Genomic DNA, 22991 nt, shown 5'->3' with positions numbered 1-22991 from the left:
CACCCCTTAGAGTGCCGGCGCCCAACCCCCCTCTCTCCCCAAACCCTAGCGGTCTCTCTCCTCCACCACATCCCGCACGCTTAAGCGAAGCTCCGCCGGATTTCTCCACCACCACCGACACCACGCCGTCGTGCTGTCGGATTCAAGAGGAGCTACTACTTCCGCTGCCCGCTGGAACGGGGAGGTGGACGTCGTCTTCATCAACAACCGAACGTGTGACCGAGTACGGAGGTGCTGCCCGTTCGTGGCGCCGGAAGCGATCGTGATCAAGATCTTCTACGCGCTTTTGCAAGCGGCAAGTGAACGTCTACCGCAGCAACAAGAGCCTCATCCTGTAGGCTTTGGAATCTCTTCAAGGGTGAGACTCGATAATCCCCTCGTTGCTACCGTCTTCTAGATTGCATCTTGGCTTGGATTGCGTGTTCGCGGTAGGAATTTTTTTGTTTTCTATGCAACATTATCCTACAGTGGTATCAGAGCCAGGTCTATGCATAGATGGTTGCACGAGTAGAACACAATGGTTTGTGGGCGTTGATGCTTATGTTATCTTTAGTTTGAGTACTTTGCATCTTTGTGGCATAGTGGGATGAAGCGGCTCGGGCTAACCTTACATGACCGCGTTCATGAGACTTGCTCCTCGTTTGACATGCAACTTGTATTGCATAAGAGGCTTTGCGGGTGTCTGTCTCTCCTACTATAGTGAAGATTCAATTTACTCTTCTATTGACAACACTAGTATCACCGTTGTGGTTCATGTTCGTTGGTAGATTAGATCTCTCTCGAAAATCCTAAACCACGTAAAATATGCAAACCAAATTAGAGACGTCTAACTTGTTTTTGCAGGGTTTGGTGATGTGATATGGCCATATTATGATGATGAATATGTATGAGATGATCATTATTGTATTGTGGCAACCGGCAGGAGCCTTATGGTTGTCTTTAAATTTCATGTTGAGTAGTATTTCAAAGTAGTTGTAATAGTTGCTACATGAGGTGAACAACCATGAAGACGGCGCCATGGATCTTGACGCTACGCCGACGATGATGGAGATCATGCCCGAAGATGATGGAGATCATGTCCGTGCTTTGGAGATGAAGATCGAAGGCATAAAAATATAAAGGGCCATATCATATCACATATGAATTGCATGTGATGTTAATCCTTTATGCATCTTATTTTGCTTAGATCGCGACGGTAGCATTATAAGATGATCCCTCACATTAATATCAAGATAATAAAGTGTTCTCCCCTCGTATGCACCGTTGCCAAGGTTCGTCGTTTCGAAGCATCTCGTGATGATCGGATGTGATAGACTCAACGTTCATATACAACGGGTGTAAGCCATGTTGCACACGCGGAATACTTGGGTTTGCTTGACGAGCCTAGCATGTACAGACATGGCCTCGGGACAACGGAAACCGAAAGGTTGAACACGAGTCATATGGATGATATGATCAACATGTTGATGTTCACCATTGAAGCTACATCATCTCACGTGATGATCGGTTTTGGTGTAGTGGATGTGGATCGTGTACCACTTAACAACTATGAGGGATGTTGTATTAAGTGGGAGTTCATTAGTAATTAGATTAAAACATGAACTAATTATCATAAACATAGTCTGAGTAGTATTTTGAATTAATTTTGTAGTATTGGCATCCGTTTTTCTACCAAGCGCTAGTCTTGTAATTGAGATAGAAATACTGTTAAAATCTGACAAGAAACTTTACGGATTGGTACCGTATTGTTAAAGAATCAAGAATTGATTAAGTCCTATTGCAAACTTTTAGTAAACCTCACATTGTTAATTCATAGAACTATGGTTTCAATTAGTACCTAAAGTTATCTTGTCTCCGTGAAACTTAAAGTTCAAATCTGTTTGAAAAGTAAGGAGCTGAAAATTTAGTTTTCAGAAATAATCAAGGTATGAGATATATGTGATATCTAAGACCTTATTGCAAGATGATAGAATATAATTTGGTGAGACTACATAAACTCATAAGTTTTATGGGAATGTACGAAGGTTGAAGACGCAAGGCGTCCCAATCCTCCAACTATTGGGGCACTAACGATATTCGCATATCCATGAAGTGATTGTCCTTAGTATGCACCGTTGCTAAGACTCGTTGTTTCGAAGCATCACGTGATGATCGGGTGTTATAGATTCTACGTGTGCTTACAACGGGTGCAAGCCAGATTTGCACATGCGAATACTGAGGTTAAACTTTACGAGCCTAGCATGTACAGACATGGTCTCAAAAAGTCGTCATGATATGATGGATAAAATTATGAGTGAAATTGTTCATCATATTACAAAGTTACTAATAGTGAAATCTGAAACACTTGTCATATGATGATCAACTTCAAAGTAAGAACCTCAAGGTTATTGGTATTTGACCAACAAACCTAGAAGTTATTGAAGGAGAAATGTTTTCTGAATAATGAGGAAAGCTAAAAGAGAAATTACAAAAGATATTTTGGCAGAAAGAAAAGAAAAGACTAGAAAGTCTAGCTCGGGTGTATATCAATGATATACATGTTATGGATGTATTCCTCGTTTGGTCACACAATGAAATTCTTGGGTATTTGTACCATATTGGTTGGTATGAAGTGTCATACAAAACAACGCAATACAAGAATACAATGGCCTAAGTGACTGACAAGGAATATGATAGGAATGCACGTCTGGAACAAAAATAAAGTGTTATTATGTTCATCGTTGGCATTCTATCTAGCCCTTAGAATTTATAATAAATAACTTAATAATTGTTATTTTGCTCTTGTCAAATAAAAACAATGAGTTGTTTAAATTATGACATTACTCTATGAACGATGGATAAGTTATTATAAATTTTAATGGTGAAACACACATACATAACACTGACACTAAAATGCCGTAAGGCAAATGATTTGAATTCCACTTATTTGTGGAACCGCCATATTAGGTCATGTTGGAAAGGAACGCATGAAGAAACTCCATGCAAATGGATTATTGGAGTCATTTGATTTATGAATCATTTGGCGCTTGCAAATCTCTTCTAAAAGGAATGACTGAAATACCGTTCATAGGCCAAGATTTGAACGGGCAACTAACTTAGTGGAAACATACATGATGATGTATATGGTTCACTGGGCATAGTTGTGTGCGGGAGATTCTTCTACTTCATGAAAACTTCAAACAATGAATTGAGTATATATATGTGGATATATTCGATAAGGAAGAAGTTTGAAACATTTGAATGGATTCAAATAAATTTCAGCATGAAGAGGAAATCATCGTAATAGAAAATCAAATATCTATGATTGGATCATAGTGGAAATATTTGAATTACGAGTTTTAGCGAACATCTAAGAGAGTTATGAAATTGTTCTACAACTCACATTTCTTGAAGTATCATAGTGATGATGAAGTATCCAAGAGATGTATCCAAACCTTGTTGGGTCAATGATGAGATAAAATATTAATGCCATTATAATTTTTGTGGATTATGCTTTAGAGACTACCGCTTTTACACTAAATAGAGCATCATCATGATCCGTTGAAATGACACCATACAAGTTATGGCATGGGTATAAACCCTAATAGTCCTTTCTTTAAATTTTGGTCTAAGAGTTTACAACCAAAAACGGATAAATGTCTTTGTTGGATATCCCAAAGAATTGATTGGGAATTCTTTCCACTATGAAATAAAAGACAAAAGTGTTTGTCAATGTTTCTTATTTCCAAGAAATTGTTTTCTAGCGAAGTATTTGAGTGGGAGGACAATAGAACTTGATATGGTTTATGAACCTGAGCATAATGATCAGAGTAGCGCAACATCGGAAATGGTTCCGGAAGCAGCCACAACAATCATGGCTTCCATGACTACAAAGTGTTTTTAGCCATGGAGATCGAAGTACTTATTGAACCTTGTAGGTGTGGTTTACTTTGTGATCAAATAAATGATTTGTGGACAAAGGATTGATTTTGAACAATGATAAACCAACTACGAACAAAGAAATTATGATGGGCCCTGACTCCGTTAAAATGGCTATACGCCATGAAATCCAAGATAGATGAATACTTTTTGAAAGTAAATGGATCTATAAAATTGATGGACTTGGATGGAATATCCTTGAATAAGCTCGACTTGTCGAAAAATTGTTTACGACAAAGTTCAAAGAGTTGAATACGATAAGATTAGATCTTCTGTAGCAATGCTTATAGTCTATGTGGATTATTCTAGTAATCACTACATATTTCTTTTATGAGATATGCTAGTAGGATGGCAAAATACATTACTTAACAGAAGAATGTATTAAAGGTGTATACAAGATACAACCAAGAGTTTTGCTGGTCCATAGAATACTAGATAGGTATACAAACTTCAATTGGATGAAGTGAGTATCGCGGAGTTGGAATCTTCACCAAGATGAAATAGTCAAAGAGTTTTTTGATTTCATCAGAGACGATGAAGAGGCTTGCATTTGCAAGAAATTAAGTGGGAGCGCTGAGACATATTTATAATACTTATGTAGATGACATATAGTTGGTTATAAATGATGTAATTATATACTTGATTAAAAGGTTTCATTGAAAATTAAACTTCAATGAAAGGATATGGACTGAAACAAATTTAGTGTCAAGATCTATGAAGATAGATTGAAACACATAAATAAGTTTAAGTCAAAGTACATAGAATAGATATTGAAATGGTTCAATATAGAAATATTAAGAAAATATTCTTGTCATGTTAAAGTTTTAACAAGACTTGAGTGTATCTGACACTCAATGAGTAAAAACACATGAGTGATTATAGATCACGAATAATATGTACACAATCAGATATCATGTGCTATAAAGTGTTATGAGCATATACCAGAATGATTCATATAATGATCATTGGACGACAGTAAGAATATCCTTGAGTACTTTAGAAGAACTAAGGATATATATATATATTTTTGTATGAAGAAATGACAAACAAATCGCTGTAAGGTGTTACACAGATATTGGTTTTGTCACATATAAAATACAATTTCAATATCAAATTAGACTAAAGTGTTGTTTAAAAGGTAGCACAATGAGCTAGAAGTTGTCTATGCTAGATTTAGAAGAGTTCTAAATATTGTGACGGATTCTACAAAAGAAGGCAGAGTATGTCATTGTTTTGACAATGACATAGGATGTTAAGTCAAGAGGTTCTTTGAGAACTTGGTGTAGTTCCGACAGAGTCAGAACTTTGAAGCTATATTGTGTGTGACAATATTAGTGACATATTTTAGACCGCGGAATTAAGGTTCCACCAGAAGATCAAAACATATTTAATGCCGACTCATTTGGAAATGAGTGATGCGTTGAGACGCAAATGAATTACAAAATACATACGTTTCTGAACGTGTCAGATCCGTTGACTAAAGCTCTCCCTAGGGCAAAGCATGACCAACACCAGAATGCCATGGGTGTTAGGTATATTACAATATAATCTAGATTATTGACTCTAGTGCAAGTGGGAGACTGAAGGAGATATGCCCTAGAGGCAATAATAAAGTGGTTATTATTTATATCTTTATGTTTATGATAAATGTTTATATATCATGCTATAATTGTATTAACCGAAACATTAGTACATGTGTGATATGTAGACAACAAGAAGTCCCTAGTATGCCTCTTAAACTAGCTTGTTGATTAATGGATGATTAGTTTCATAATCATGAACACTGGATGTTATTAATAACAAGGTTATATCATTATATGAATGATGTAATGGACACACCCAATTAAGCGTAGCATAAGATCTCGTCATTAAGTTATTTGCTATAAAGCTTTCGATACATAGTTACCTAGTCCTTATGACCATGAGATCATGTAAAGCACTTATGCCGGAAAGGTACTTTGATTACATCAAACGCCACTGCGTAAATGGGTGGTTATAAAGGTGGGATTAAGTATCCGGAAAGTATGAGTTGAGGCATATGGATCAACAGTGGGATTTGTCCATCCCGATGACGGATAGATATACTCTGGGCCCTCTCGGTGGAATGTCGTCTAATGTCTTGCAAGCATATGAATAAGTTCATAAGAGACCACATACCACGGTACGAGTAAAGAGTACTTGTCAGGAGACGAGGTTGAACAAGGTATAGAGTGATACCGATGATCAAACCTCGGACAAGTAAAATATCGCGTGACAAAGGGAATTGGTATCGTATGTGAATGGTTCATTCGATCACTGAAGTCATCGATGAATATGTGGGAGCCATTATGGATCTCCAGATCCCGCTAGTGGTTATTGGTCGGAGTGAGTACTCAACCATGTCCGCATAGTTCATGAACCATAGGGTGACACACTTAAAGTTGGATGTTGAAATGGTAGAACTTGAATATGGAATGGAGTTCGAATATTTGTTCGGAGTCCCGGATGAGATCCCGGACATCACGAGGAGTTCCGGAATGGTCCGGAGAATAAGATTCATATATAGGAAGTCATATTCCAAGTTTGGAAATGATCCGGTGCATTTATGGCAGGTTCTAGAAGGTTCTATAAAAGTCCGGAAGAAATCACCATGGAAAGTAGAGTCCCGGAGGGACTCCACCTTGCATGACCAGCCAACCCTAAAGGGGAGGAGTCCAAGGTGTACTCCCCTAGGGTGGCCGGCCAACCCACCTCAAGGAAAGGTGGGAGTCCCACCTTGGGTAGGACTCCCTCCTTGAGTAGGTTTCCCACATATGGGAGGTTTTAGTGTTGGGGTCTTATTCGAAGACTTGGACTAGAACTCTTGGTGCTTCCACCTATATAATGAGGGGCATAGGAGAGGGGGGCTGATCACTTCAAGCCTCAGCCTTGGCCGCACCCCTTAGAGGGCCGGCGCCCAACCCCCCTCTCTCCCCAAACCCTAGCGGTCTCTCTCCTCCACCACATCCCGCACGCTTAAGCGAAGCTCCGCCGGATTTCTCCACCACCACCGACACCACGCCGTCGTGCTGTCGGATTCAAGAGGAGCTACTACTTCCGCTGCCCGCTGGAACGGGGAGGTGGACGTCGTCTTCATCAACAACCGAACGTGTGACCGAGTACGGAGGTGCTGCCCGTTCGTGGCGCCGGAAGCGATCATGATCAAGATCTTCTACGCGCTTTTGCAAGCGGCAAGTGAACGTCTACCGCAGCAACAAGAGCCTCATCTTGTAGGCTTTGGAATCTCTTCAAGGGTGAGACTCGATAATCCCCTCGTTGTTACCGTCTTCTAGATTGCATCTTGGCTTGGATTGCGTGTTCGCGGTAGGAAATTTTTTGTTTTCTATGCAACGTTATCCTACAGATATCTGTTCTTTTGTTTATGGACGCCTAGCAGTGCGAAATAAAATGGAAACTTAAGTCCATGGAGTTTGTATATATGTTAGAGAAACGCCTGGGCATAGTGAGCATTCATTCTATGGTGGAAATTTACAGCGAACCATAGTGAGCATTCTATGAAGCATCTTCAATAAAAAGCTATGCCCATAGTAAATAAAAGGATTGCTGAGATGCTCATTGTCTGTTTGTCTTGTCATTTTGGCATGGGATTGCTCCTATATTGACAGGAGTACTTCCATATCATGGGGCAGGAGGTACCCCGTTGGTGTTCTTAACGATACATGTATACTTACAATGATAAGAACATATTTGGGACCTAAGTTGAGTAGCATGAGGTTTAGGTACTCGTATTCAAGGGGCACGAGATTTTCATCTTGTGATTTGTCAAGCATATAACTCATATTTGCCCTCACATTAACTTTAACCATTCAAGATGCTTATGATAGGGATAATGAGAGATCAAAACTAATGAGTACCATACTTTTTGGAAGGTTTATAAAACTTGTTAATCTTGCTTCCTCTGCAAAGAGCCTTTCTTTTAATTTCATGTTGAGTCAGTAAACCTATTTCCCTCTATCTCAAGCAAGAATTTGAGTTGTTGTGATCCAACCATTTATGTGTGTTAATGCATTCAATCAAATCTTTTACTCTTTGTTGTGTAGCACGATGCTTTTATCTGAATGAATATAACGTTGAAATCTATCTATGATTGAAAAGAGATTCTAATTATTGAGCACGCGATTTATGCAATAAGCTCTAATATAAAGACTGTGCTCGAAATATAAGTACAATCTGTTAATTATTCTCTGACCAAAAACGAAATTTTGCCGTAATTAATTATGATTTCCTCTATGCACCTCTATTTAGTGACTCCTTACTCATTGCAAGTTGGATTATATAAGAAGAAATTGTTTTCTATAATGACTTGTGTATTGGTAAGTATGATGATTCTTGTCCGTATTTTTTTATCGACACTTCACTCCATAAACCCGTGGTCTGGTTTACTAAGTTCAGTTTCGCTTGGGGACAAGTGAGGTCTAAGCTTGGGGGGAGTTGATACGTCCAATTTGCATCACTATTTTATATCATAATTTACTGTTATTCATTGATATATTTCACATTTAGGGATCATACTTATGTTATTCCATCTATTTTTGCATGTTTGATGATTATTGGAGAATTAACCGCCGGAGCCAGGATTCTGCTGGAAAAAGGACCATCAAGACACCATATTTCGGAAGAACAATAATTCCCAGAAAATACACAGAAACTCCTATTGTGCCAGATGACGGAGGATGCCAGAAGGAGAGGCAGAGATGGGCCAGGAGGGGCCCAGACCACCCCTAGGTGCGGGCCACACCTGGCCGCGCGTAGGCATGGTCTGGGTGCCCTGGCCCACCTTTGATATCGCCCTCTCGCGTATTTCATCCCCCCGAGAACCCTAACATCGGGGGAGCGACTAGAGAAATATTCCGTCGCCGCTACGGGGCAGAGAACCAGAGAGAAAGAAATGCTCTCCGGCAGGGAGACTTCTGCCGAGGAAATTCCTTCCCGGAGGGGGGGGAATCATCGCCATCGTTACTTCCATCAAGCTGGACTTCATCGGGATCATCATCACCATCATCTCCATCACCAGTACCATCATCACCGCCATCTCCAGGCCATCCCGTTGTAACATCTTGGGTTTGATACTTGTGTAGTTCATAGGGGAAACTTTCCCGGTGTTGATTACTCCTTTAGTTGATGCTATTGAGTGAAACCATTGAATTAAGGTTTATGTCCGGATTGTTATTCATCATTATATCACCTCTGATTATGATCCATATGATGTCTCGTGAGTAGTTCGTTTAGTTTTTGAGGACATGGGAGAAGTCATGCTGTTAGTAGTGGAACTATGTTGAGTAATATGCAATGCTTTGATATTTAAGTTGTGGTGCTATTCTTCTAGTGGTATCACGTGAACGTCGACTACGCGATACTTAACCTTTATGGGCCTAGGGGAATGCATTGTGTATTTGGCTACTAATTGTGGGGTTGCGGGAGCGACAGAAACCCAACCCCCGTTAGAAAACCGGTGCACGAGGGAGTGTAGGATGTCAAAGTTTAAGGCTGTGGTTAGATTTCTCTTAATTACTTTCTTTTAGTTGCGAATGCTTGCAAGAGGTATAACCACAAGTATGTATTAGTCAAAGTTTGGGGTAGTGCATTAGCATAGGTTCACCCACACAACACTTACCAAACCATTGGAGATTATTTAGCTATGTGAAGCGAAAGCACTTGACGAAATTCCCTTGTGTCCTCAGGAATGTTTGGTCATCATAAGTAAAACAACCGGTTTGTCCTTTGCTCTAGAAAGGATTGGGCCACTCGCTGCAATTATTATTACTGCATTTCATTTACTCGTACTTTATTTATATGCAGTACCAAATACCCTGCAAACTTGTTTGCTACTATTTACAGTGATTCCTTGATTGAAACTGCTCATCAACACCTTCTGCTCCTTGTTGGGTTCGACACTCTTATTTATTGAAAGTACTACGATACACCCCCTATACTTGTGGGTCATCACTCAACTTATGAGACTATCATGACACCGACTTAGAGCCATATCTTGAATTCTTCACTTGTAATCAAGCACTCAGGATCATAATCAGTCATTGCTTAACACATAAGCTAGAGCATGGCTAATATTGAGTTCCACATAAGAACTCCATCTTCATTTCTTCTTTTTTATCATATCACATATATGTCTTCAAATCGATGATCTTGATGCCAATACTCAAATTATATCTTTATCTTCATAGCATCCATACTTGAATCCAACACATGGACTACAAGTAGTACCTATGGAATATTCGTTAATATAAACTCAATGAAAACATTAGTCCATAGGGATTGTCATTAATTACCAAAACCACACATAGGGGCAATATACCCTTACAGAAGGTAGGGCCATATATGCTATTAGCATGAATGGTAGATTTTTTGGACTCGTGTTAGGTAATGTGTATGTACAATAGAAGTCAAAACTTCAAAAAGAGTAGTCCCAAGAGAAAATAGGAGGAGCAAAGGTCTTGTTAGCCTGAAGTCGACGGGGTGATGTCATCGTCGTATAGTTCACTTGGGCTCTTGTTTTCGCCTCCTCTCCCAATATCCTCACGAGAAGGTACATGGAGGCGACACTTCTCCCCGGATCTCCACCGACGATGTTGTTGGTCCCAGCTCTCTGCATTTATCGCTCCGGCAACAGGAGGGGGGACCTCGTTCCTGGCTTGGTAGTTAGGGTTACAGTTTCTATGTCGTGGTTCGCGTTGGGGCTGTGTGAGCAGCGCTCGGGTGAATGACTCACCTCTACTCCCACACCGACGGTGTCCTTTATGTCAGCGTCTTGGAGTTGATGGCATTATTGTTAGGGTTTGTGGATGGTGTCGGCGAGGCGACGACAACGAATCCCTTAGATGCGTTTGTCTTCCTGCTTTGTCCGTGTTGTTGTGGTGTTGTCTCTGGCACCATGGTGGAGCAGGGATGATTTGTTCAGGAACTGTTCGGCAGTTGTGGCTTGTTGTTGTGGTGGCACCGGTGTGCGGTTGAAGATGGCAACCCTGAAGCTTGGAAGGTGGCCTATGGACGGCCTATCTGGCATGATCTCTCGACTACGTCGCCGGAAGGCAGTGGATGTAGGGCTAAGAAAGTATGGGGAAGATCTCCGCTCGACATGCCACAACGATAAGTGCCTCGCGGCGTGCGGCAGGCCTGATCATTGGCTCAAAAAGTCTTGATAGCGATGGTGCTTCCCTGTTTCTGGTGACCATGGAGGTCTTTCCCCTCTTCTATCGGCGACCATCTTGGTGGCGCTAGTGATTAGCCATGGTTGATAGTGGATGGTGTGTGCAGGGTTCTGTCTTTTGTAGTTTCCTTGAGCATCTTTTGTAATCTTTTAGTAATGTAAAGAGCGGAAATTCAATTCGTCTCCCGGGTGCATATGCTCCCTCTATCAAAAAATTATATTTCGAAATGTCGAAATATTTTGAAAAAAAATTCTGCATATACATCTCCACAATATACGTACGTTTGTCAAGTTTCGCGAGGAACCAATATGTTTTGTGGTCTGTGTAAAAAAGAGAAAATTTATGTCCTAAAAAGACTTATTTTCAGCATTGAATTTTGTATTTTTTACACACGTCACACGACAAGTCGGATTTTTATGAAACGACTTTGTGAGCGTGTAGCACATGAAGATGTACGTTCGCATTTTTCGTTTCAATTTTTTAAAATTTCAAAATATATGTAACATGCATTTCAAAATAAAGGGAGCAATATGCTCCCATGTGTCAAAACACCATTCCCACTGTAAAGTACATTACTAAATTAGTATACACTACTTACAAAAATCGTATAGGCCATCGTAACTCAGAAAACCACCTAGCTAGCTTGTCTAGGGCTCGATCGTCACGGCTAAACCATGTCATCGGCGGCCGACACTCGCTCCGATGATTGTTGTGTCGCCATGTAGCCTCTGCACAGCGGGCAGGTGACACTGCTCTTCTTCCACAGGTCGACGCACGCCGTGTGGAAGAAGTGGCGGCACGCCGGCACCTCGCCGCACATATCCCCATGCTGGAACACGTCCAGGCAGATCGCGCACACCAGCTTCTCCGACGCCCGCCTGCCCACCGTCGAGTACGGGAAGTACCGCAGCCTCACGACCGGGGCTGCCGCCGTCATCCGCGCCGCCGCTGGTGCCGCCGCCGACGCCTGTACGCCTCGTACTCCCGCGTTCTCAGATTAATATTAGGGCGAAGGCGCAGTCGAACAGGACGAACTCGATGGGTTCTGCCGCCGCCGCCGTTGGCATCCTTGTTCTTGTAACTCGTCGAATCCAGACGGATGCGCTGTGGAGATATAGATTGGTTTGTATCAGGACTCCAGGATGTATACGGATTGGATTCTATTTGGTTGGATAATTGATTGTGTCAAAAGGATGCTAGCTAATGCGTTGCATTGCCTTGTGGGACACGTGGACGTGGTTAGGCTTCGTTCGGTTGCTCCCCACCCGGCCGGTTTTGGGTCCAGATCCACGTGGTTATACTGGGGTTGGGCCCCCGGGTGTGAAATATTCGGTTAAACCGCCCCGGTTTTCTACCCCGGCCGGTTTAGCGCAAAACCCCCTGTTTTGGCCGGTTTTTAGAAACACTAGGGTAGACTCGTGTATTGCATCCCGAGCGACGCGAGAAACACTCCCTTTCGCTCTCTCTCGCGACAGCGGCGGCGACTCGCCGGTGGCCGGCTGGAGGAGAGGAGATCCTCAACACTGGGGGCGCCCTTCCTCGACCCGGACGGTGCCCTTCCTCGACGTGGACGCCGCCACGGAGCCCAACCGAAGCCCTAGCCGGCAGAAGCACAATATCTTCCCCTTCCCCGCCTCCGACGGCGGCCGGTAGAAGGTAAATCATCTCCTCCTCGTCCGCCCCTCCCTCTCTACTTGTATTCTGGCTTGTTCGTGTTAATTGGTTTCAGCAGATTTTCTAATTCGATCTGGCATGGATCTTGTCCAGGGACATCCTTTCTGGATGGTTCCTTGATCTGGAAGATCTTCATACTTTGGATGATTATGCTGGCTGTAGATAGAACAACAGAGGAAGATAGACAAGAACAGTTGGATAATCTTTTACATCATGAACCATAGACTAACGCTTTGTGCATGGACAGATTCAGTTTATCCTAGGTGATATGCTTAGCTGATTTGTTTCAACAGCTATCCATTATTTATGAGACTTATTATGTTTATTGTTCAGCTGTTAGTGGTCATGCTTGTCAGCTTATGTTTAAGAAAACTTGCTTACGGTATTTGTTTGGATCACCTTTTTATGCTTTTAGTACACAAAGAAAATAGTACTAGTACTTAACACACAAGTGCACGCAAAAAGGTAGCCATTTCCTATCATATGAGTACAGTTTCCAGTGTTTGGGCATCTGAACCAATTAAGTAAATTCAGACATACTAGACTACGTAGCTTTAGGAAGTGCATTTGATCAGAACAATATGTTTAATAGCTGCCGACACAGACAATACATTCACATTGGACCAGTAGATATTATAGCTGAAACTTGACATATGTAAGTTCATACAGGTGTCTATCAGCTGATCAACATACATAGATTTATCCATCAGTAGGATCTAAGGACATTCATGAAGCAATGATGAACCCCATTCTTAAAATATGACTTGGACAGAGATGATAAATTAGCTAAGGTGATTATGTTGTGGAAGCTTTACTTTTCCAACCTTGTTACCCTGTATTATTTGGTAGTGTAGTCCTGTAGTTATTCGGTACAAAAGCCATGTTCTGTTTTTGGGTCACTACTGATTTAGTTTGATACAGTACTGCACGATGTATGTGTGGGTTTTAGATCAAAGAATTGCTCTTGAATTAGCATATTTTACAGCTTTAAGGCTCACACCAGCTTATTCATATAGTTGATATGTTAAAACCCTTGATTGGTTTAAACACTCTGTAGTTGCCTGTTATTTTATACCTAGTTCCGTCTGTCGCCTCAGATTTTTAGAGAAATCTGTCGCCTCAGATCTTCGAGCGCGTGAGTTAAATTATTTGCCCCTATTCTTATCTTATGTTTTTCGCTTCCACGAAATGATATACTTGCATATTACTGATCTACTTAAACTGAGTTGGCCTTTAAGGTCTAAGTCACATAAGCAAACTGAGTTGCTCTTACCTTGGACTTTAGCTCATATTAAAGCTTTTCTACACACTGATATGCTAGCTTATATTTGTTACTGTGATAACAATACCTAATCTGAGCCAGATAGAGGACCTTCGCCTAGTGATGCATTGAGGCTGTACATGTACGCTGGTGCACAACATGCCATGATCATCTTGTGCATCCTCCAGGGCAACTGTGATTGCTTGTATTTTTATAGGGTATTGTGCATTTTGCTTATACTTTTCTCTGAAATTGTAGGTACATGATAGAGGGAAAAGAGCTAGAGTTCTACATGAAGAAGCTCCAGAAAAAGATGGACATTGGATCAGTTTCTGTGTCTTTACTGCGGAGAAGCAAAATATTTATTTGCTGGATTTTGTTGTTTTTCCTCTTAAAATTCGGATGGATCCAAAAGAAGACTGTTCTGGGATCTTTTTTAATATCAACTATTTAAGTACAACTACGTAGTATTAAAATCATATTGTTCTTGCGTAGTTACAGTTGGTGCCTTGTTTTCTTCTGTTTGTATTTTACTACTGCTTGATGAGTGCTGTCGCATATACTGATTTCTGCCTGGCAACTGTGCTGCTTGCTGACTGCTGCGTGCTGTCCGTCGCATGTGATGCTTGCAGCATGCAGGGATTAACCGAATGGCAAACGATAGCCGGGAACGTGGGGAGAGGGGGCATCGGGATTGGGGTGGTGGTTCGGGTTCACCCAAATCCGCGCGGGGATAAAACCACTAGTGTAATTAACCCCATGCAACCGAACGAGGCCTTAGTGGGATAAGAGGTATTCCCCCCTTCATTCACGATTGCCTGGAGATCGGGATTTAACTAAATTTTAAGAAAAGATATTAATATTTATAATATAAGATTTATTATTTAGAACCGTTATAAAGTATATTTTTAAGTTATAAGCATTTGACATTAACATTATGAATGTTGATATTTGTTATTCTATTTTCTTATTAAATTTTACAAATGTTAACTTTAACTAAACCTAGAACGCGAGGTAATTGTGAGCAGATGGAATAGAAGGCCTGGACACTTCATGGGTTGTTGGACACCTAGAGGTATATTTTGTCAGGGCTAAAAATTGCATTTGTTAAAGGAATTATACAAGACATTTAAACAAAGGTTCGTAATTCTTGTAATTCAGTCTTGATCCGAGAAGAGTGCAACTACAGTTTAGATAAAAGTGCAACTGATTTCATAAAGGGCAATAAATAGTTTATACTTTGAACACAAATTCTTGCTGGGCTTGTCTAAGCCTCAATCTGCTGAGATTTTCTTGAATCTTAGTCACTTTTTTTTTAAAAGGGTGAAGTATTAAGAGAGAAAACAAGATCGAAGAAGACCATATATAGTACATGCAACCGACTTAGATTTTCTTAAATCTTAGTCACCTTTTTTCGAACGGTACAATATTAAGAGAGAGAAAAAAGATCGAAGAAGACCATATATAGTACATGCAACCGATTTAGATTTTCTTAAATCTTAGTCACCTTTTCAAAAGTGTAACTCGTTGTAGTTGCAGTTTCTATTGCCGAACATAAAAGTGCAACCAAAAATAAGTTGCTTTTTTTAGGTTACTGAAACAGTAAGAAATTCTCAACCGAAGACAGCAAATCCATAGCTTATTATTTCTTCTTCTCGACAAAATGTGCCCTACTATATATCTGACGGATCAAAATGTTATACTTGAGGACCCCTTTAGTCTCATACATGAAAAATACGGGAATTTAATCATGGCAACATTGCAAGTGAAACATATGAAAAATACAACCTCATTAGCTAGTGTACACTTATACATAGATAAGTCAAAACACCAACGAAAAGCGGTTCCAAGAGAAAATAAGAGGAACAAAAGTCAAAAGGCCGTGTTCACCTGAAGTCGACGGGGTGATGCCCAGTCATCGACAATTAATTAACGAAATGCAACGCGCAGAACCACCTAGCTGTTTAGGGCTCGACGGCAGAGTCACGGCTAAACCATGTCATCGGCGACCGAGACAGCTCGCCCCGACGACCCTGCCATGTAGCCCTTGCAGAGCGGGCAGCTGACGCTGCTCTTCCTCCACACGTCGACGCACGCCCGGTGGAAGAAGTGGCCGCACGCCGGCACCTCGCCGCACGCCTCCCCGTGCTCGAACACCTCCAGGCAGATCGAGCACATCACCCTCTCCGGTGCCCGCTTGCCCACCGTCGAGTACGGGAAGTACCATAGCCTAACGACCGGCGCGGCCGCCGTCATCTTTCTCGTCACCGGTGCGCCTGTGCCGCCGCCGCCGACGCCTGCGCGCCCCGTCCTTCTATGTCCTCTGGTTTTGATCTGACACAATGGCAAAGGCCGATCAATAACAGGGCGAAGTGATATACCGCCTCCGATGAAATAAAGCTAGACTTATCGGCTGATCTAGTTACGGGAATCCTGGGATATTTTATAATTTGCCACACATTACATTGGATCTTTATAATTTGCCACACATTACTTTGTCTTCTACTATTTGCCACACATTACACTCATTCCTTTATAATTTGCCCTATACCTCCCTTTACAGCTCTATTAAATTTTTTTACTCCAAAATACTTTGTGAAATACCGTAACTGTACGTATGTGGCTGGAACGATCACCTAACGGATTAGATCTGCACTCAATCGATTGGTCAACCAAATCAATCCTGAAACAGAACAAAACCGTCCTCTACAGTTGTTCCTTTTGCAGCAGCGGAGAAACAGGATACGCGAAACAGAGAAGCTGAGTGGGATCACCGCCGGCGGCAACGGCCGGACCACCGGTGGCGCAGCCATGATCAGCGATCATGAAGGACAGCCACGGTCCATGTAACACATTGTTCTCTCGATCTTCCCTCCTTCCCATCAATATTTGCCCTATTTCCCTTGAGTGGCAGCCACGATCTATGGCATGGCAGATAATTGAATTACTAGAAATCTCATCATCTTGCCAAGATCCTCATCTTGCCTTTGTTTCTGTACTGCACCATGCTGGCATGTGTTCCTGTTTGTGCATATTAGATATTAGATGTCAGTATCAGTAGCATAATATTACATTCAATGCTCACTTATGTTTCCGCATAAACTAATGAATTGCTATTTTGTTTTTGACTAGGGCATCGACGACAGATACTACCGACTTGTCTACTTTGAATATTTCCCGATCCAATGATGGAAGTAGTTCAGTTGATAGAGTCATCGATTGGTCTCAAATTGAGATAGCACCTGCGAATGAAAATGAAATTGAAGTTCCTGTAGCAGAAGAGAACTTGTGCTTGATACTTGGAATTGATGATAAATTCGGGCATCAACGAGCTATAGCTGGAGCAGCGATCGAAGCTTCCATTGCAAACATCAATGTCAGTATGGATGATATTGACCAACATTTACTTGCCGATGCAGCTGTCCTGTGCCTGACCATATGCCTGAAGAGAAACACTTTTGGTATGACAAAGAGCATCCTGTGATAGAGGAAGGTTCCTTATTTACTTCAATGGAAGAGTTTAGGATGCTATTGAGAACATTTGCTATTAGAGGCAAGTTTGACATTCAGATACAGGATAGTGACACTACTCGATTTATAGGCCATTGTAAAGGAAATATATGTCGTTGGAGAATAACGGCTAGGACAACAGAAGATGGAAAAACAGTCAGGGTAATAACTCATCTAGCATCAACCTTTTATGTTGTATGTTGCAACTATTTTATAAAGTTACATGCAACTTACAGATTATATTGTGTTTTCATGCAGGTTAACAAAATAGTAAAGCCTCATAATTGTTCATCAACAGCTGAAGTGGTCTCAAGCATGGCAGATCAAGCATGGGTGGTAGAAAAGTCAATTGGAATACTTCGGACTGAACCAAATATAGGTGCTACTGATCTCCAAAAAAGGTTAAAAGACGAGTACAAAGTTACTACTGGGTATCAAACTGTTTGGAGGGCCAAAGAAAAGGCCATGGATAAATTATATGGTACATGGGGAGAGAGCTTTCAGAATCTCTGGAACTTCAAAGCTGAGATTGAGAAGAGATCTCCGGGTAGCATTGTAGAGGTTGATGTGAAGAGTGAAGGAGGTAAAGTGTATTTCTGCAGATTTTTTATGGCACTCAAGCCAAGCATTGACGGATTTTTGAAAGGTTGTAGACCATATGTTAGTATAGACTCCACCTTCATGAACGGAAAGTGGAATGGTCAGTTAGCAGCATGTACAGCTCTAGATGGACATAACTGGATGTTTCCTTTGGCATTTGGATTCTTTGCTTCAGAGACTGAGGATAATTGGACTTGGTTTATGCAACAATTGCATAGGGCAATAGGACATCTTCAAAATCTAGCTATTTGTACAGATGCATGCAAAGGCTTAGAGAATGCAGTTAAAAAAGTTTTTCCTCAAGCGGGGCAGCGGGACTGATTTTGGCATCTAATGGAAAACTTCAAAAAAAAGTTTCATGGAGACGTTTTTGGTCGGATGTGGCCAGCAGCCAAGGCTTATCGCGTAGAAACATTTAACTACCATATGGCAAAGATATTTGAAGCTAAACCCGAGGTAGCTACCTACTTGAGTACTTATCATAACTTGAAGTGGATGAGATGTGACTTCAACACTGAAATAAAGTGTGATTACATTCACAATAACCTAGCTGAGAGCTTCAATAGCTGGATTAAAGGAATGAAGGACCTTCCTCCGGATGAGCTAGCTGACTCACTAAGAGAGAAAATCATGAAACTTTTTCATAGGCGGAGAGAGGTTGGGAAAATTCTCACTGGAAATATACTACCTGCGATCATTCAACAGATAAATAATAGGACCAGAGAACTTGATCATTTCGATGTTGGAAGATCAACAGGAGAAAGTTGTGAGGTTAAGGACACGAACAAGAATAATCTTAGGCATGTTGTGAAGATAGGTAGCCGAGAGTGCACTTGCCTAGAATGGCAGCACACCGGGAAGCCTTGCGATCATGCACTTGCATTCCTTATTGGGACGGCAAATACAAACTTTCATCCATATGTGCATCAGTACTACTCAGTGAGTATGTTCCAAGCAGCATATGCTGGAGAGATTGAACCCATCACAGACAAGTCTCAGTGGCCTCAGGTCAAATTAGATTTTGATATGGTGCCACCGATTTCAAAGAGGCCTATAGGGAGACAGAGGAAACTTAGAATCAAAGGTTGCCTTGAAGACGGTGGTAGTAGCAGTAAAGGGAAGAAAAAGCTACATGACAAAGGAAAGGAGCAGGACGATGGTGGTGAAGAGAAGGCACAAAAAAATGGAGTCAAAGGGAAGCCAAAAGAGAAAAAGAGATTTGGCACCACAAACAGATGCAAAAAATGTGGAGAGTTGGGGCATAGGCAAACAAAATGTCCAGAAAATGAACCTAGAGAAAGGTAATATTTGTTTTTTTGTATTACTATCATATCTGTAAAAGTCTCTTATTTCATTGTGTACTGAAACAGAAAGAAGAGGGCGAAAAAAGTTCATGAAGGTGACGATCAACTACCTAGAGAGGTACTTGAGCAAGAGCTACTTTCTACGGCTGTTGGGACACCGAAAAGAGACACAATCACACTGCCTCCTAGCCTTCATGACAGCCCTGGGGTTATTACACGGAGGTAATGCTTCTGCTTGTTTTCATATGCTCAAAACCATGGGAAAAAGCAATTTTCTAACCTAATGTTCAATTGTAGGAGACTTGCTATGGCCTTGGCTGGAGATGGTGCATCACCGCCACCTGTGACACCTACTAAATCTCCAGCGAGACCTACTTTTGATGTGCCTTCAAGTTCAAATGCTTGCAAGAAAAAATTAACTCCAAGGAGGAGGAAATAGTGATTTTATTGCGTCGAGACTATGTTTTCAATTTTAAGATAGATGTTTGATGTTTTCAAATCTGTATTATTTAAGCTCGGCATATTTCTGGTGATGAGTTGGTGATCTTCGTGTGATGAATGATATCAATTCCATGTAATCCAACAGATTTTGTGATATATGGATGGATGCTATTACCTATTGTCTTAAATGCTTGTACATACACTTGCACGCTCCCTCGTCGGATGGTGCTCTCCCCTGTGGTCACTAGGAAGAGGAATGGGGAATAGCAGTGGTTGACCGACCAAATGAATGGGGATTTGATTCGTTTTGTTCATCGGTTCAACTAGTTCCAGCCACATACGTACAGTTACGGTATTCCACAAAGTATTTTGGAGTAACTTTTTTTAATAAAGCTGTAAAGAGAGAAATAGGGCAAATTATAAAGAAATGAGTGTAATGTGTGGCAAATAGTAGAAGACAAAGTAATGTGTGGCAAATTATAAAGATCCAATGTAATGTGTGGCAAATTATAAAATATCCCGGGAATCCTACGGACAAACGTGGAGAAAATCAGTTGGATGGATCGCTCCCACCTTCCATGATTTTCGGTCTACAATCCTTTGCCTTTACTACACGTCAGCGTGCAAGTTTTACTCCGTAGGAAATCTTCCGTAAGTTCAGCGTTACTGGCCTCCGATGGGATCTATCGCCCTGGTCGTACGTCCAGATGCGAGGGCTATGGAGACGGAGAAAAATCCTGGACTACCTGTCAGGTCTTGCTCCTGTGTAGCACAACAAACGGCCAGTACCTTGCCACCTTGCCTTATTTAATTAGTTTTAAGATAATAGCTTGTCATGATTGTACTGAACAACTAAACGCTTGAGCCTGTCTCTGCTTATAAAGAGGCAGGTGGGGAGGATGGGAGGATCAAGCAATTATCAAATATTTCTATTGTCCTTTACTTTTCCTGCAAGTAGAACTAGGATGAGCCACGAGCTCGCTATCTCCTCCTCTATCCCCGGCTCCTTCTCCGTCATGGTCACCGCAAGACCTGACAAGTGGTATCAGTAGCAGCTGGTCCTCGGACCATGATACGTCTCCGACGTATCGATAATTTCTTATGTTCCATGCCACATTATTGATGATATCTACATGTTTTATGCATACTTTATGTCATATTTATGCATTTTATGGAACTAACCTATTAACAAGATGCCGAAGAGCCAGTTGATGTTTTCTGCTGTTTTTGGTTTCAGAAATCCTAGTAAGGAAATATTCTCGGAATTGGACGAAATCAACGCCCAGGGGCCTATTTTGCCACGAAGCTTCCAGAAGACCGGAGAGTCAACGAAGTGGGGCCACGAGGTGGCCAGGCAGGCGGCGCGGCCCCACCCTTGGCCGCGCCGACCTGTCTCCTGGGCCCCCTCGCGACGCCCCCTGACCTACCCTTCCGCCTACAAATAGCCTTCGTCGCGAAACCCCCAGTACCGAGAGCCACGATACAGAAAACCTTCCAGAGACGCCGCCGCCGCCAATCCCATCTCGGGGGATTCAGGAGATCGCCTCCGGCACCCTGCCGGAGAGGGGAATCATCTCCCGGAGGACTCTACACCGCCATGGTCGCCTCCGGAGTGATGAGTGAGTAGTCTACCCCTGGACTATGGGTCCATAGCAGTAGCTAGATGGTTGTCTTCTCCCCATTGTGCTTAATTGTCGGGTCTTGTGAGCTGCCGAACATGATCAAGATCATCTATCTGTAATTCTATATGTTGTGTTTGTTGGGATCCGATGAATAGAGAATACCATGTTATGTTGATTATCAATTTATATCTATGTGTTGTTTATGATCTTGCATGCTCTCCGTTACTAGTAGATGCTCTGGCCAAGTTGATGCTTGTAACTCCAAGAGGGGGTATTTATGCTCGATAGTGGGTTCATGTCTCCGTGAATCTGGGGGAGTGAGAGAAACCTCTAAGATTATGGATGTGCTGTTGCCACTAGGGATAAAACATTGATGCTATGTCCGAGGATGTAGTTATTGATTACATTACGCGCAATACTTAATGCAATTGTCTGTTGTTAGCAACTTAATACTGGAAGGGGTTCGGATGATAACCTGAAGGTGGACTTTTTAGGCATAGATGCATGCTGGATAGCAGTCTATGTACTTTGTCGTAATGCCCAATTAAATCTCACTATACTCATCATAATATGTATGTGCATGGTCATGCCCTCTCTATTTGTCAATTGCCAAACTGTAATTTGTTCACCCAACATGCCATTTATCTTATGGGAGAGACACCTCTAGTGAACTGTGGACCCCGGTCCAATTCTCTATACTGAAATACAATCTCATCGCAATACTTGTTTCTTGTTTCCTGCAAACAATCATCTTCCACACTATACATCTAATCCTTTGTTACAGCAAGCCGGTGAGATTGACAACCTCGCTGTTTCGTTGGGGCAAAGTACTTGGTTTGTGTTGTGCAGGTTCCACGTTGGCGCCGGAATCCCTGGTGTTGCGCCGCACTACATCTCGCCGCCATCAACCTTCAACGTGCTTCTTGGCTCCTACTGGTTCGATAAACCTTGGTTTCATACTGAGGAAAAACTTGCCGCTGTACGCATCACACCTTCCTCTTGGGGTTCCCAACGGACGCGTGCTGTACGCGTATCAAGCTCTTTTTCTGGCGCCGTTGCCGGGGAGATCAAGACACGCTGCAAGGGGAGTGTCCACATCGCAATCTCTTTACTTTGTTTTTGTCTTGCTTTATTTTATTTACTACTTTGTTTGCTGCATTATATCAAAATACAAAAAAATTAGTTGCTAGTTTTACTTTATTTACTATCTTGTTCTTCATATTAAAAACACAAAAAAAATAGTTACTTGTTTTACTTTACTTAATATCATGCATGTTTTTATTTCACTAGTTAAGCATAATGGAAAACAACAAAAATATGAGAGGTCTTTATGAACTTTATCTTGAATTAGGACATGATGTGTTTGAATAGAGAATTAAAAAACCCATGGAACTTTATATGCATGCTAATGGGAATGTTATTACTATGAATGCTTTGAACACCATTGTTGCTAATG

General features: G+C 41.6%; 3 long non-coding RNA genes across 3 annotated transcripts; 2 read left to right on the top strand and 1 right to left on the bottom strand.

Moving 5' to 3' along the window:
• Window positions 1-12518: 12518 nt before the first annotated feature.
• On the top strand, window positions 12519-14552 carry LOC127313161 (uncharacterized). Its single transcript, XR_007858813.1, has 2 exons — window positions 12519-12779; window positions 14317-14552. It is a non-coding gene; the product is annotated as an uncharacterized lncRNA (long non-coding RNA).
• Window positions 14553-16709: 2157 nt separating this feature from the next.
• On the bottom strand, window positions 16710-17429 carry LOC139833344 (uncharacterized). The gene is made up of 2 exons (XR_011748931.1): window positions 17301-17429; window positions 16710-17079 (listed from the first exon to the last, which is right to left on the bottom strand). It is a non-coding gene; the product is annotated as an uncharacterized lncRNA (long non-coding RNA).
• A 1834-nt stretch (window positions 17430-19263) lies between these two features.
• LOC139833241 (uncharacterized) lies at window positions 19264-20038 on the top strand. Its single transcript, XR_011748647.1, has 3 exons — window positions 19264-19469; window positions 19539-19694; window positions 19770-20038. It is a non-coding gene; the product is annotated as an uncharacterized lncRNA (long non-coding RNA).
• Window positions 20039-22991: the final 2953 nt, after the last annotated feature.

Source organism: Lolium perenne, chromosome 7 (genome assembly GCF_019359855.2).
Source record: "Lolium perenne isolate Kyuss_39 chromosome 7, Kyuss_2.0, whole genome shotgun sequence".
Taxonomy (NCBI): domain Eukaryota; kingdom Viridiplantae; phylum Streptophyta; class Magnoliopsida; order Poales; family Poaceae; genus Lolium; species Lolium perenne.
This window is presented reverse-complemented; position numbering and strand designations above follow the sequence as displayed.